Source organism: Oncorhynchus gorbuscha, linkage group LG14 (genome assembly GCF_021184085.1).
Source record: "Oncorhynchus gorbuscha isolate QuinsamMale2020 ecotype Even-year linkage group LG14, OgorEven_v1.0, whole genome shotgun sequence".
In the NCBI taxonomy this organism is placed as follows: domain Eukaryota; kingdom Metazoa; phylum Chordata; class Actinopteri; order Salmoniformes; family Salmonidae; genus Oncorhynchus; species Oncorhynchus gorbuscha.
In genome coordinates this window covers 78,138,671-78,150,939 of record NC_060186.1, presented here as the reverse complement: position 1 = coordinate 78,150,939, position 12,269 = coordinate 78,138,671, and the positions used below count along the sequence as shown (strand labels likewise).

At 48.9% G+C, this 12,269-nt stretch overlaps 1 pseudogene; it reads right to left on the bottom strand.

Annotated features, from left to right (window-relative positions):
* Nucleotides 1–2,954: 2,954 nt before the first annotated feature.
* The window catches only part of LOC123995436, a 16,736-nt pseudogene continuing 7,421 nt past the window's right edge, over nt 2,955–12,269 (bottom strand).

Below are 12,269 nucleotides of genomic sequence, written 5' to 3'. Positions count from 1 at the left end.
GGGTAACAAGTCCCCCTGGTGTTGGTAGAGTAGAATCAGCATCCCAGACAGTAGGGTAACACTGCCCCCTGGTGTTGTGTTGGTAGAGTAGATCAGCATCCCAGAGAGTAGGGTAACACTGCCCCCTGGTGTTGTGTTGGTAGAGTAGATCAGCATCCCAGAGAGTAGGGTAACAAGGCCCCCTGGTGTTGGTAGAGTAGATCAGCATCCCAGACAGTAGGGTAACAAGGCCCCCTGGTGTTGGTAGAGTAGATCAGCATCCCAGACAGTAGGGTAACACTGCCCCCTGGTGTTGGTAGAGTAGATCAGCATCCCAGAGAGTAGGGTAACACTGCCCCCTGGTGTTGGTAGAGTAGATCAGCATCCCAGACAGTAGGGTAACACTGCCCCCTGGTGTTGGTAGAGTAGATCAGCATCCCAGAGAGTAGGGTAACACTGCCCCCTGGTGTTGTGTTGGTAGAGTAGATCAGCATCCCAGAGAGTAGGGTAACACTGCCCCCTGGTGTTGGTAGAGTAGATCAGCATCCCAGAGAGTAGGGTAACACTGCCCCCTGGTGTTGGTAGAGTAGATCAGCATCCCAGAGAGTAGGGTAACAAGGCCCCCTGGTGTTGGTAGAGTAGATCAGCATCCCAGACAGTAGGGTAACACTGCCCCCTGGTGTTGTGTTGGTAGAGGAGATTAGCATCCCAGACAGTAGGGTAACACTGCCCCCTGGTGTTGGTAGAGTAGATCAGCATCCCAGACAGTAGGGTTACACTGCCCCCTGGTGTTGGTAGAGTAGATCAGCATCCCAGACAGTAGGGTAACACTGCCCCCTGGTGTTGGTAGAGTAGAATCAGCATATCAGACAGTAGGATAACACTGCCCCCTGGTGTTGGTAGAGTAGATCAGCATCCCAAACAGTAGGGTAACACTGCCCCCTGGTGTTGTGTTGGTAGAGTAGATCAGCATCCCAGACAGTAGGGTAACACTGCCCCCTGGTGTTGGTAGAGTAGATCAGCATCCTAGAGAGTAGGGTAACAAGGCCCCCTGGTGTTGGTAGAGTAGAATCAGCATCCCAGACAGTAGGGTAACAATGCCCCCTGGTGTTGTGTTGGTAGAGTAGATTAGCATCCCAGACAGTAGTGTAACACATTTACATTTACATTTAAGTCATTTAGCAGACGCTCTTATCCAGAGCGACTTACACTGCCCCCTGGTGTTGGTAGAGTAGATCAGCATCCCAGACAGTAGGGTTACACTGCCCCCTGGTGTTGGTAGAGTAGATCAGCATCCCAGAGAGTAGGGTAACACTGCCCCCTGGTGTTGGTAGAGTAGAATCAGCATCCGAGACAGTAGGGTTACAATGCCCCCTGGTGTTGTGTTGGTAGAGGAGATCAGCATCCCAGACAGTAGGGTAACAATGCCCCCTGGTGTTGGTAGAGTAGAATCAGCATCCCAGACAGTAGGGTTACAATGCCCCCTGGTGTTGTGTTGGTAGAGGAGATCAGCATCCCAGACAGTAGGGTAACACTGCCCCCTGGTGTTGTGTTGGTAGGGTAGATCAGCATCCCAGACAGTAGGGTAACACTGCCCCCTGGTGTTGTGTTGGTAGAGTAGATCAGCATCCTAGAGAGTAGGGTAACACTGCCCCCTGGTATTGGTAGAGTAGATCAGCATCCCAGACAGTAGGGTAACACTGCCCCCTGGTGTTGGTAGAGTAGATCAGCATCCCAGACAGTAGGGTAACACTGCCCCCTGGTGTTGGTAGAGTAGATCAGCATCCCAGACAGTAGGGTAACACTGCCCCCTGGTGTTGGTAGAGGAGATCAGCATCCCAGAGAGTAGGGTTACACTGCCCCCTGGTGTTGGTAGAGTAGATCAGCATCCCAGACAGTAGGGTAACACTGCCCCCTGGTGTTGGTAGAGTAGATCAGCATCCCAGACAGTAGGGTAACAAGGCCCCCTGGTGTTGGTAGAGTAGAATCAGCATCCCAGAGAGTAGGGTAACAATGCCCCCTGGTGTTGGTAGAGTAGATCAGCATCCCAGACAGTAGGGTAACACTGCCCCCTGGTGTTGGTAGAGGAGATCAGCATCCCAGAGAGTAGGGTTACACTGCCCCCTGGTGTTGGTAGAGGAGATCAGCATCCCAGAGAGTAGGGTTACACTGCCCCCTGGTGTTGGTAGAGTAGATCAGCATCCCAGACAGTAGGGTAACACTGCCCCCTGGTGTTGGTAGAGTAGATCAGCATCCCAGACAGTAGGGTAACAAGGCCCCCTGGTGTTGGTAGAGTAGAATCAGCATCCCAGAGAGTAGGGTAACAATGCCCCCTGGTGTTGGTAGAGTAGATCAGCATCCCAGACAGTAGGGTAACACTGCCCCCTGGTGTTGGTAGAGTAGATCAGCATCCCAGACAGTAGGGTAACACTGCCCCCTGGTGTTGTGTTGGTAGAGTAGATCAGCATCCCAGACAGTAGGGTAACACTGCCCCCTGGTTGTTGGTAGAGTAGATCATGTCCTGTATTTGTCTTCTAGGACACATACCAAACTGAATTTACTACCCATGTGCATGTTATCTTCTTGCTATTGTATGAAACACAGTTTGTCTGCTTGTCTGAAAATACTCAATAACACAACACTATGTTATGGTTATAGGTTAGAATTTCACCTGTTAGAGGTTGATATTGTTTTGCATACCTTTAGGCAGTATTTATCCAGTGGGGTATGTTAAAGAGTGTGTGTTTGTGAGTACATGTCTCTCGTTCATACACAACGAACTTTGTGAATACAGTGTACATTTCTAACGTGTATTATTGTTTAAAACTCTTTAAGAATCCTGTATAGAGAAAAATATAATAAATGAGTTTGCTATTTCTCTTGTAGATTGTCGCTACAGAAAATTGTCAGTGCCCGATACTCTCAGTGGTTTTTTCTGTTGATACATTATTTGAATGTGTTAATAACATTAGACAATACGTTTTTATTGTTTCATTAGAAGGCTAATACAAATGTAGTTGTCTAATTGCCTGATCCCTTGGTTGTGGGCCAATAGTAGAATTGGGATCAATTCCAATTCAAATCAATCAATACAGAAAGTGTTTTGAATAAAAATTCTAAACTTGACAAACTTTAAAAAATAATTTGCTTCTCCTCTTCTATTTATTGAAAAATCATTGAGAACAAACACAATTTAAAAAAAATTGGAATTTCAGTTTAAATTCCTGAATTGACTGCCCAATTCAAAATGACCCCAATACCGTCCAGAAGCTTACACAGACAGAACCATAACAATGCTTACCAAGACGGGGAAGAGTAAAATACTGTTATGGAAGGAACTGACTCGATTAAAAACCACAACGACTCAAACTAAATGTAGCTTATTTATCATTATCCTTGTAAAATACATTTCCATAAAATGTGCCAAAACATAACATAAACCTCTGCCTACCTCTCAGGCGGGACAGAAAGACAATCATTTAAAAAGAGACACAAACACAATATAGTCCAAAGGAAGAACTCATAGATAGCACACCATGTAGAAGTAACAGGTTTCCATTACCTCCGTAGAGACCACAGGGAAGAATGAAATGTTGAAGAAGAAGAGAAAAAACATACAGTGGAAGGGGAGGAGAAATGCTCTCAGTGAAGGTGAGGAGAAATGCTCTCAGTGGAAGGTGAGGAGAAATGCTCTCAGTGGAAGGTGAGGAGAAATGCTCTCAGTGGAAGGTGAGGAGAAATGCTCTCAGTGGAAGGTGAGGAGAAATGCTCTCAGTGGAAGGTGAGGAGAAATGCTCTCAGTGGAAGGTGAGGAGAAATGCTCTCAGTGGAAGGTGAGGAGAAATGCTCTCAGTGGAAGGTGAGGAGAAATGCTCTCTGTGGAAGGTGAGGAGAAATGCTCTCTGTGGAAGGTGAGGAGAAATGCTCTCAGTGAAGGTGAGGAGAAATGCTCTCAGTGAAGGTGAGGAGAAATGCTCTCAGTGAAGGTGAGGAGAAATGCTCTCAGTGAAGGTGAGGAGAAATGCTCTCAGTGAAGGTGAGGAGAAATGCTCTCAGTGAAGGTGAGGAGAAATGCTCTCAGTGAAGGTGAGGAGAAATGCTCTCAGTGAAGGTGAGGAGAAATGCTCTCAGTGAAGGTGAGGAGTAATGCTCTCAGTGAAGGTGAGGAGTAATGCTCTCGGTGAAGGTGAGGAGAAATGCTCTCAGTGAAAGGTGGGGAGAAATGCTCTCAGTGAAGGTGAGGAGAAATGCTCTCAGTGGAAGGTGAGGAGAAATGCTCTCAGTGAAGGTGAGGAGAAATGCTCTCAGTGGAAGGTGAGGAGAAATGCTCTCAGTGAAGGTGAGGAGAAATGCTCTCAGTGAAGGTGAGGAGAAATGCTCTCACCTTGAAATGCTCTCAGTGGAAGGTGAGGAGAAATGCTCTCAGTGAAGGTGAGGAGAAATGCTCTCACCTTGAAATGCTCTCAGTGGAAGGTGAGGAGAAATGCTCTCAGTGGAAGGTGAGGAGAAATGCTCTCAGTGGAAGGTGAGGAGAAATGCTCTCAGTGGAAGGTGAGGAGAAATGCTCTCAGTGGAAGGTGAGGAGAAATGCTCTCAGTGAAGGTGAGGAGAAATGCTCTCAGTGAAGGTGAGGAGAAATGCTCTCAGTGAAGGTGAGGAGAAATGCTCTCAGTGAAGGTGAGGAGAAATGCTCTCAGTGAAGGTGAGGAGAAATGCTCTCAGTGAAGGTGAGGAGAAATGCTCTCAGTGAAGGTGAGGAGAAATGCTCTCAGTGAAGGTGAGGAGAAATGCTCTCAGTGAAGGTGAGGAGAAATGCTCTCAGTGAAGGTGAGGAGAAATGCTCTCAGTGGAAGGTGAGGACGGCAGCGTAGCCTAGTGGTTAGAGCGTTGGACTAGTAACCGGAAAGTTGCGAGTTCAAACCCCCTAGCTGACAAGGTACAAATCTGTCGTTCTACCCCAGAACAGGCAGTTAACCCACTGTTCCTAGACCGTCATTGAAAATAAGAATGTGTTCTTAACTGACTTGCCTGGTTAAATAAAAAATAAAAATAAAAGGAGAAATGCTCTCAGTGAAGGTGAGGAGAAATGCTCTCAGTGGAAGGTGTGTAGAGATGCTCTCAGTGGAAGGTGGAAGGAACCTGGGGACAGATCGGTTTCCTGTATAGAATTTGTAAGTCGCTCTGGATAAGAGTGTCTGCTAAATGACTTAAATGTAATGTAAATGTAGAAGAAGAATCCTGGATGGAGAGCAGTTAAGGGTTAGTTAAGCTAGTAGGATATGAAGCTAGCCCACTAGTACTATTCAGACCAGGCTAGTAGGATATGAAGCTAGCCCGCTAGTACTATTCAGACCAGGCTAGTAGGATATGAAGCTAGCCCACTAGTACTATTCAGACCAGGCTAGTAGGATATGAAGCTAGCCCGCTAGTACTATTCAGACCAGGCTAGTAGGATATGAAGCTAGCCCACTAGTACTATTCAGACCAGGCTAGTAGGATATGAAGCTAGCCCACTAGTACTATTCAGACCAGGCTAGTAGGATATGATGCTAGCCCGCTAGTACTATTCAGACCAGGCTAGTAGGATATGAAGCTAGCCCACTAGTACTATTCAGACCAAGCTAGTAGGATATGAAGCTAGCCCACTAGTACTATTCAGACCAGGCTAGTAGGATATGAAGCTAGCCCACTAGTACTATTCAGACCAGGCTAGTAGGATATGAAGCTAGCCCGCTAGTACTATTCAGACCAGGCTAGTAGGATATGAAGCTAGCCCACTAGTACTATTGAGACCAGGCTAGTAGGATATGAAGCTAGCCCACTAGTACTATTCAGACCAGGCTTGTAGGATATGAAGCTAGCCCACTAGTACTATTCAGACCAGGCTAGTAGGATATGAAGTTAGCCCGCTAGTACTATTCAGACCAGGCTAGTAGGATATGAAGCTAGCCCTCTAGTACTATTCAGACCAGGCCAGTAGGATATGAAGCTAGCCCACTAGTACTATTCAGACCAGGCTAGTAGGATATGAAGCTAGCCCGCTAGTACTATTCAGACCAGGCTAGTAGGATATGAAGCTAGCCCACTAGTACTATTCAGACCAGGCTAGTAGGATATGAAGCTAGCCCACTAGTACTATTCAGACCAGGCTAGTAGGATATGAAGCTAGCCCACTAGTACTATTCAGACCAGGCTAGTAGGATATGAAGCTAGCCCGCTAGTACTATTCAGACCAGGCTAGTAGGATATGAAGCTAGCCCGCTAGTACTATTCAGACCAGGCTAGTAGGATATGAAGCTAGCCCACTAGTACTATTCAGACCAGGCTAGTAGGATATGAAGCTAGCCCACTAGTACTATTCAGACCAGGCTAGTAGGATATGAAGCTAGCCCACTAGTACTATTCAGACCAGGCTAGTAGGATATGAAGCTAGCCCACTAGTACTATTCAGATCACACCAGGCCAGTCAAAGTTTGTTCTTAGAAATATTGTATGGCGCATACTTTGGACCCAAATATTACCCAGGGCAACTAGCCAGTGCCCATCCCTGTGTATAGCTAACTCCTATGGTTGTTGCCATGCTACACAGCACAAAGAGGTCTGGGACGGAAGAACAATGGTAGGCCTACCACGTAACACAGTCTAACCTACTAGCTACTAGCACCACCATCGCACACTGACATACTTCTCAGGTCAACGTATAAAAAAAAAACAGAACTTAATTCCTCGAGGGGAAAATAAACAAGTTAGAAAAAAAATAAGTTGTTGTTGATGATGGCTTTTACAGGCCCTGATCCTGATCTCTTTTTCAGTCTCTTTCTTTCATCATCCTCCTTCGTTCACACACTCGTTTAGTCTGTGAAGCGCCGGCAGGCTTTCTTCCAGCGGCAGGCCGTGCACCACTGCTCCTTGTGCTCCACGCCGTACACCTTACGACACTTCTTAGCCTCCCCTCGTCCCTTCCTACAGGGATGATACACAAGACACGTTTCAGCCTCCCCTCGTCCCTTCCTACAGGGATGATACACAAGACATGTTTCAGCCTCCCCTCGTCCCTTCCTAAGAGGGATGATACACAAGACACGTTTCAGCCTCCCCTCGTCCCTTCCTACAGGGATGATACACAAGACACGTTTCAGCCTCCCCTCGCCCCTTCCTACAGGGATGATACACAAGACACGTTTCAGCCTCCCCTCGTCCCTTCCTACAGGGATGATACACAAGAAACCAAGATGGGGACGTGTGGCAGACTAATAGTATACATGATATAGAGAAAAGGTTGTGTTAGAGAGAACAAGTTACACATTCTCCATCATGTTTTATCTAATCATGCCCTCCCGTCACATTGGGAGAGGTGTGGAGTCTGTGCAGAGAAAAAGATAGAAGAGAAAGATAGAGGAGTTATCAGGAATGGAGAGGAGAGATAGTTGAGACATAATGGAGAGGAGAGATAGTTGAGACAGAGGGGAAAGAAGATAGTTGAGACAGAGAGGAGAGATAGTTGAGACAGAGGGGAAAGAAGATAGTTGAGACAGAGGGGAAAGAAGATAGTTGAGACAGAGGGGAAAGAAGATAGTTGAGACAGAGAGGAGAGATAGTTGAGACAGAGAGGAGAGATAGTTGAGACAGAGAGGAGAGATAGTTGAGACAGAGAGGAGAGATAGTTGAGACAGAATGGAGAGGAGAGATAGTTGAGACAGAATGGAGAGGATAGATAGTTGAGACAGAATGGAGAGGATAGATAGTTGAGACAGAATGGAGAGGATAGATAGTTGAGACAGAGGAGAGATAGTTGAGAGAGAGGAGAGATAGTTGAGACAGAGGAGAGATAGTTGAGACAGAGGAGAGATAGTTGAGACAGAGAGGAGAGATAGTTGAGACAGAGAGGAGAGATAGTTGAGACAGAGAGGAGAGATAGTTGGAACTGAATGGAGAGGAGAGAAAGTTGAGACAGAATAGAGAGGAAAGATAGTTGAAACAGAGGGGATAGGAGAGATAGTTGAGACAGAGGGGATAGGAGAGAATAGTTGAGACACAGGGGAGAGGAGAGATAGTTGAGGCACAGGGGAGAGGAGAGATAGTTGAGACATAGGGGATAGGAGAGACTAGTTGAGACACAGGGGAGAGGAGAGATAGTTGAGGCACAGGGGAGAGGAGAGATAGTTGAGACATAGGGGATAGGAGAGACTAGTTGAGGCACAGGGAAGAGGAGAGATAGTTGAGACAGAGGGGAGAGGAGAGAGGCAAGGAAAGGTGGATAGAGGAATAGAGGAGAGATAGTTGAGACAGAGGGGAGAGGAGAGAGGCAAGGAAAGGTGGAGAGAAGAATAGAGGAGAGATAGTTGAGACAGAACGGAGAGGAGAGAATAGTTGAGACACAGGGGAGAGACAGAGGGGAGAGGAGAGAGGAAAGGAAAGGTGGAGAGAAGAAAGGAGAGGATAAATGGTGCTGACTAAAGGAGCAGTGGGAGTGTGACGGGGATGAGAGAAATAAGAAAGGCAGTCATAGGTAGTTCTAACCTGAAGGAGCAGTCATAGGTGGTTCTAACCTGAAGGAGCAGTCATAGGTAGTTCTAACCTGAAGGAGCAGTCATAGGTAGTTCTAACCTGAAGGAGCAGTCATAGGTGGTTCTAACCTGAAGGAGCAGTGAGAGCCCGACGGGGAGGCTGCTCTCAAGGTGGTTAGCCTGTTGGTGGCGCTGTTCTGTTGAAGCCAGTGTTCTCCCACACTCACAGACCTGCAGCGACCCGTCACCACCTGTAGGGGGCAGGAGAGAAGGAGCAGAGGGGGAATAGTCACTACTAATAGGCTCACATCCACCTGTTATCCTACTGATGCTCTGACTTTAACCAGGACATAGATGTTAGCTAGATATCACAAGATATTCTCGTTCTGGAGAGATCTAGGAAGGAACGGCTGAGGTTGAGCCTAACCAGGAAGTGGAGAGCAGACGTACCTGGGTGTTGTGATGGCTGTGTTGGTTAGAGACGATGAGAGGGGGAGGGGTCCAACAACAGGGGGCGGGGCTGCAGGAGGACATGGTCACCTGGAGGGGAGTGCAGGCCTGGAGGACAGGAAGACAACAACAGACCAGACATCTCTCAAACTCCCATACATTTATTTGACTGCAATTCTAGTCAAACTCTTTTCAAGATGGCTAGCTGTTGTTTCTAAACACAACGCATGAAACAATTCAACAACGCAACATCACTGCCTTGCCATACAAGACAAGTTGGTTGAAATGAGAAAGAGAAATCAGCCTAAAACCATAAAAATGAATAAAAAAATCATGAACTGCAAATGATCTCAACATCCAAAGCATTACATTACATTTACATTTAAGTCATTTAGCAGACGCTCTTATCCAGAGCGACTTACAAATTGGTGCATTCACCTTATGACATCCAGTGGGACAGTCACTTAACAATAGTGCATCTAAAACTTAGGGGGGTGAGAGGGATTACTTATCCTATCCTAGGTATTCCTTAAAGAGGTGGGGTTTCAGGTGTCTCCGGAAGGTGGTGATTGACTCCGCTGTCCTGGCGTCGTGAGGGAGTTTGTTCCACCATTGGGGGCCAGGGCAGCGAACAGTTTTGACTGGGCTGAGCGGGAGCTGTACTTCCTCAGTGGTAGGGAGGCGAGCAGGCCAGAGGTGGATGAACGCAGTGCCCTTGTTTGGGTGTAGGGCCTGATCAGAGCCTGGAGGTACTGAGGTGCCGTTCCCCTCACAGCTCCGTAGGCAAGCACCATGGTCTTGTAGCGGATGCGAGCTTCAACTGGAAGCCAGTGGAGAGAACGGAGGAGCGGGGTGACGTGAGAGAACTTGGGAAGGTTGAACACCAGACGGGCTGCGGCGTTCTGGATGAGTTGAAGGGGTTTAATGGCACAGGCAGGGAGCCCAGCCAACAGCGAGTTGCAGTAATCCAGACGGGAGATGACAAGTGCCTGGATTAGGACCTGCGCCGCTTCCTGTGTGAGGCAGGGTCGTACTCTGCGGATGTTGTAGAGCATGAACCTACAGGAACGGGCCACCGCCTTGATGTTGGTTGAGAACGACAGGGTGTTGTCCAGGATCACGCCAAGGTTCTTGGCGCTCTGGGAGGAGGACACAATGGAGTTGTCAACCGTGATGGCGAGATCATGGAACGGGCAGTCCTTCCCCGGGAGGAAGAGCAGCTCCGTCTTGCCGAAGTTCAGCTTGAGGTGGTGATCCGTCATCCACACTGATATGTCTGCCAGACATGCAGAGATGCGATTCGCCACCTGGTCATCAGAAGGGGGAAAGGAGAAGATTAATTGTGTGTCGTCTGCATAGCAATGATAAGAGAGACCATGTGAGGTTATGACAGAGCCAAGTGACTTGGTGTATAGCGAGAATAGGAGAGGGCCAAGAACAGAGCCCTGGGGGACACCAGTGGTGAGAGCGCGTGGTGAGGAGACAGATTCTCGCCACGCCACCTGGTAGGAGCGACCTGTCAGGTAGGACGCAATCCAAGCGTGGGCCGCGCCGGAGATGCCCAACTCGGAGAGGGTGGAGAGGAGGATCTGATGGTTCACAGTATCGAAGGCAGCCGACAGATCTAGAAGGATGAGAGCAGAGGAGAGAGAGTTAGCTTTAGCAGTGCGGAGCGCCTCCGTGATACAGAGGAGAGCAGTCTCAGTTGAATGACTAGTCTTGAAACCTGACTGATTTGGATCAAGAAGGTCATTCAGAGAGAGATAGCGGGAGAGCTGGCCAAGGACGGCACGTTCAAGAGTTTTGGAGAGAAAAGAAAGAAGGGATACTGGTCTGTAATTGTTGACATCGGAGGGATCGAGTGTAGGTTTTTTCAGAAGGGGTGCAACTCTCGCTCTCTTGAAGACGGAAGGGACGTAGCCAGCGGTCAGGGATGAGTTGATGAGCGAGGTGAGGTAAGGGAGAAGGTCTCCGGAAATGGTCTGGAGAAGAGAGGAGGGGATAGGGTCAAGCGGGCAGGTTGTTGGGCGGCCGGCCGTCACAAGACGCGAGATTTCATCTGGAGAGAGAGGGGAGAAAGAGGTCAGAGCACAGGGTAGGGCAGTGTGAGCAGAACTAGCGGTGTCGTTTGACTTAGCAAACGAGGATCGGATGTCGTCGACCTTCTTTTCAAAATGGTTGACGAAGTCATCTGCAGAGAGGGAGGAGGGGGGAGGGGGCGGAGGATTCAGGAGGGAGGAGAAGGTGGCAAAGAGCTTCCTAGGGTTAGAGGCAGATGCTTGGAATTTAGCGTGGTAGAAAGTGGCTTTAGCAGCAGAGACAGAGGAGGAAAATGTAGAGAGGAGGGAGTGAAAGGATGCCAGGTCCGCAGGGAGGCGAGTTTTCCTCCATTTCCGCTCGGCTGCCAGGAGCCCTGTTCTGTGAGCTCGCAATGAGTCATCGAGCCACGGAGCGGGAGGGGAGGACCGAGCCGGCCTGGAGGATAGGGGACATAGAGAGTCAAGGGATGCAGAGAGGGAGGAGAGGAGGGTTGAGGAGGCAGAATCAGGAGATAGGTGGGAGAAGGTTTGAGCGGAGGGAAGAGATGATAGGATGGAAGAGGAGAGAGTAGCGGGGGAGAGAGAGCGAAGGTTGGGACGGCGCGATACCATCCGAGTAGGGGCAGTGTGGGAGGTGTTGGATGAGAGCGAGAGGGAAAAGGATACAAGGCAGTGGTCGGAGACTTGGAGGGGAGTTGCAATGAGGTTAGTGGAGGAACAGCATCTAGTAAAGATGAGGTCGAGCGTATTGCCTGCCTTGTGAGTAGGGGGGGAAGGTGAGAGGGTGAGGTCAAAAGAGGAGAGGAGTGGAAAGAAGGAGGCAGAGAGGAAAGAGTCAAAGGTAGACGTGGGGAGGTTAAAGTCGCCCAGAACTGTGAGAGGTGAGCCGTCCTCAGGAAAGGAGCTTATCAAGGCATCAAGCTCATTGATGAACTCTCCGAGGGAACCTGGAGGGCGATAAATGATAAGGATGTTAAGCTTGAAAGGGCTAGTAACTGTGACAGCATGGAATTCAAAGGAGGCGATAGACAGATGGGTAAGGGGAGAAAGAGAGAATGACCACTTGGGAGAGATGAGGATCCCGGTGCCACCACCCCGCTGACCAGTACGCCCTACCTGATAGAGATGGTCTGTCTGTATCTGCCAGGAGGAGCTAGGGGCAGACTGGCTGAGAGGTCTGTGCTGGTATGGGGCTGACTCTGGACCTGAGCTGGGCCTGGAGCTCCCTGACCGCGAGGAGGTGATCTGGAGTCCGGAATCTGGATCAGGGCTTAGAGGGGAGCCACAGGATGCC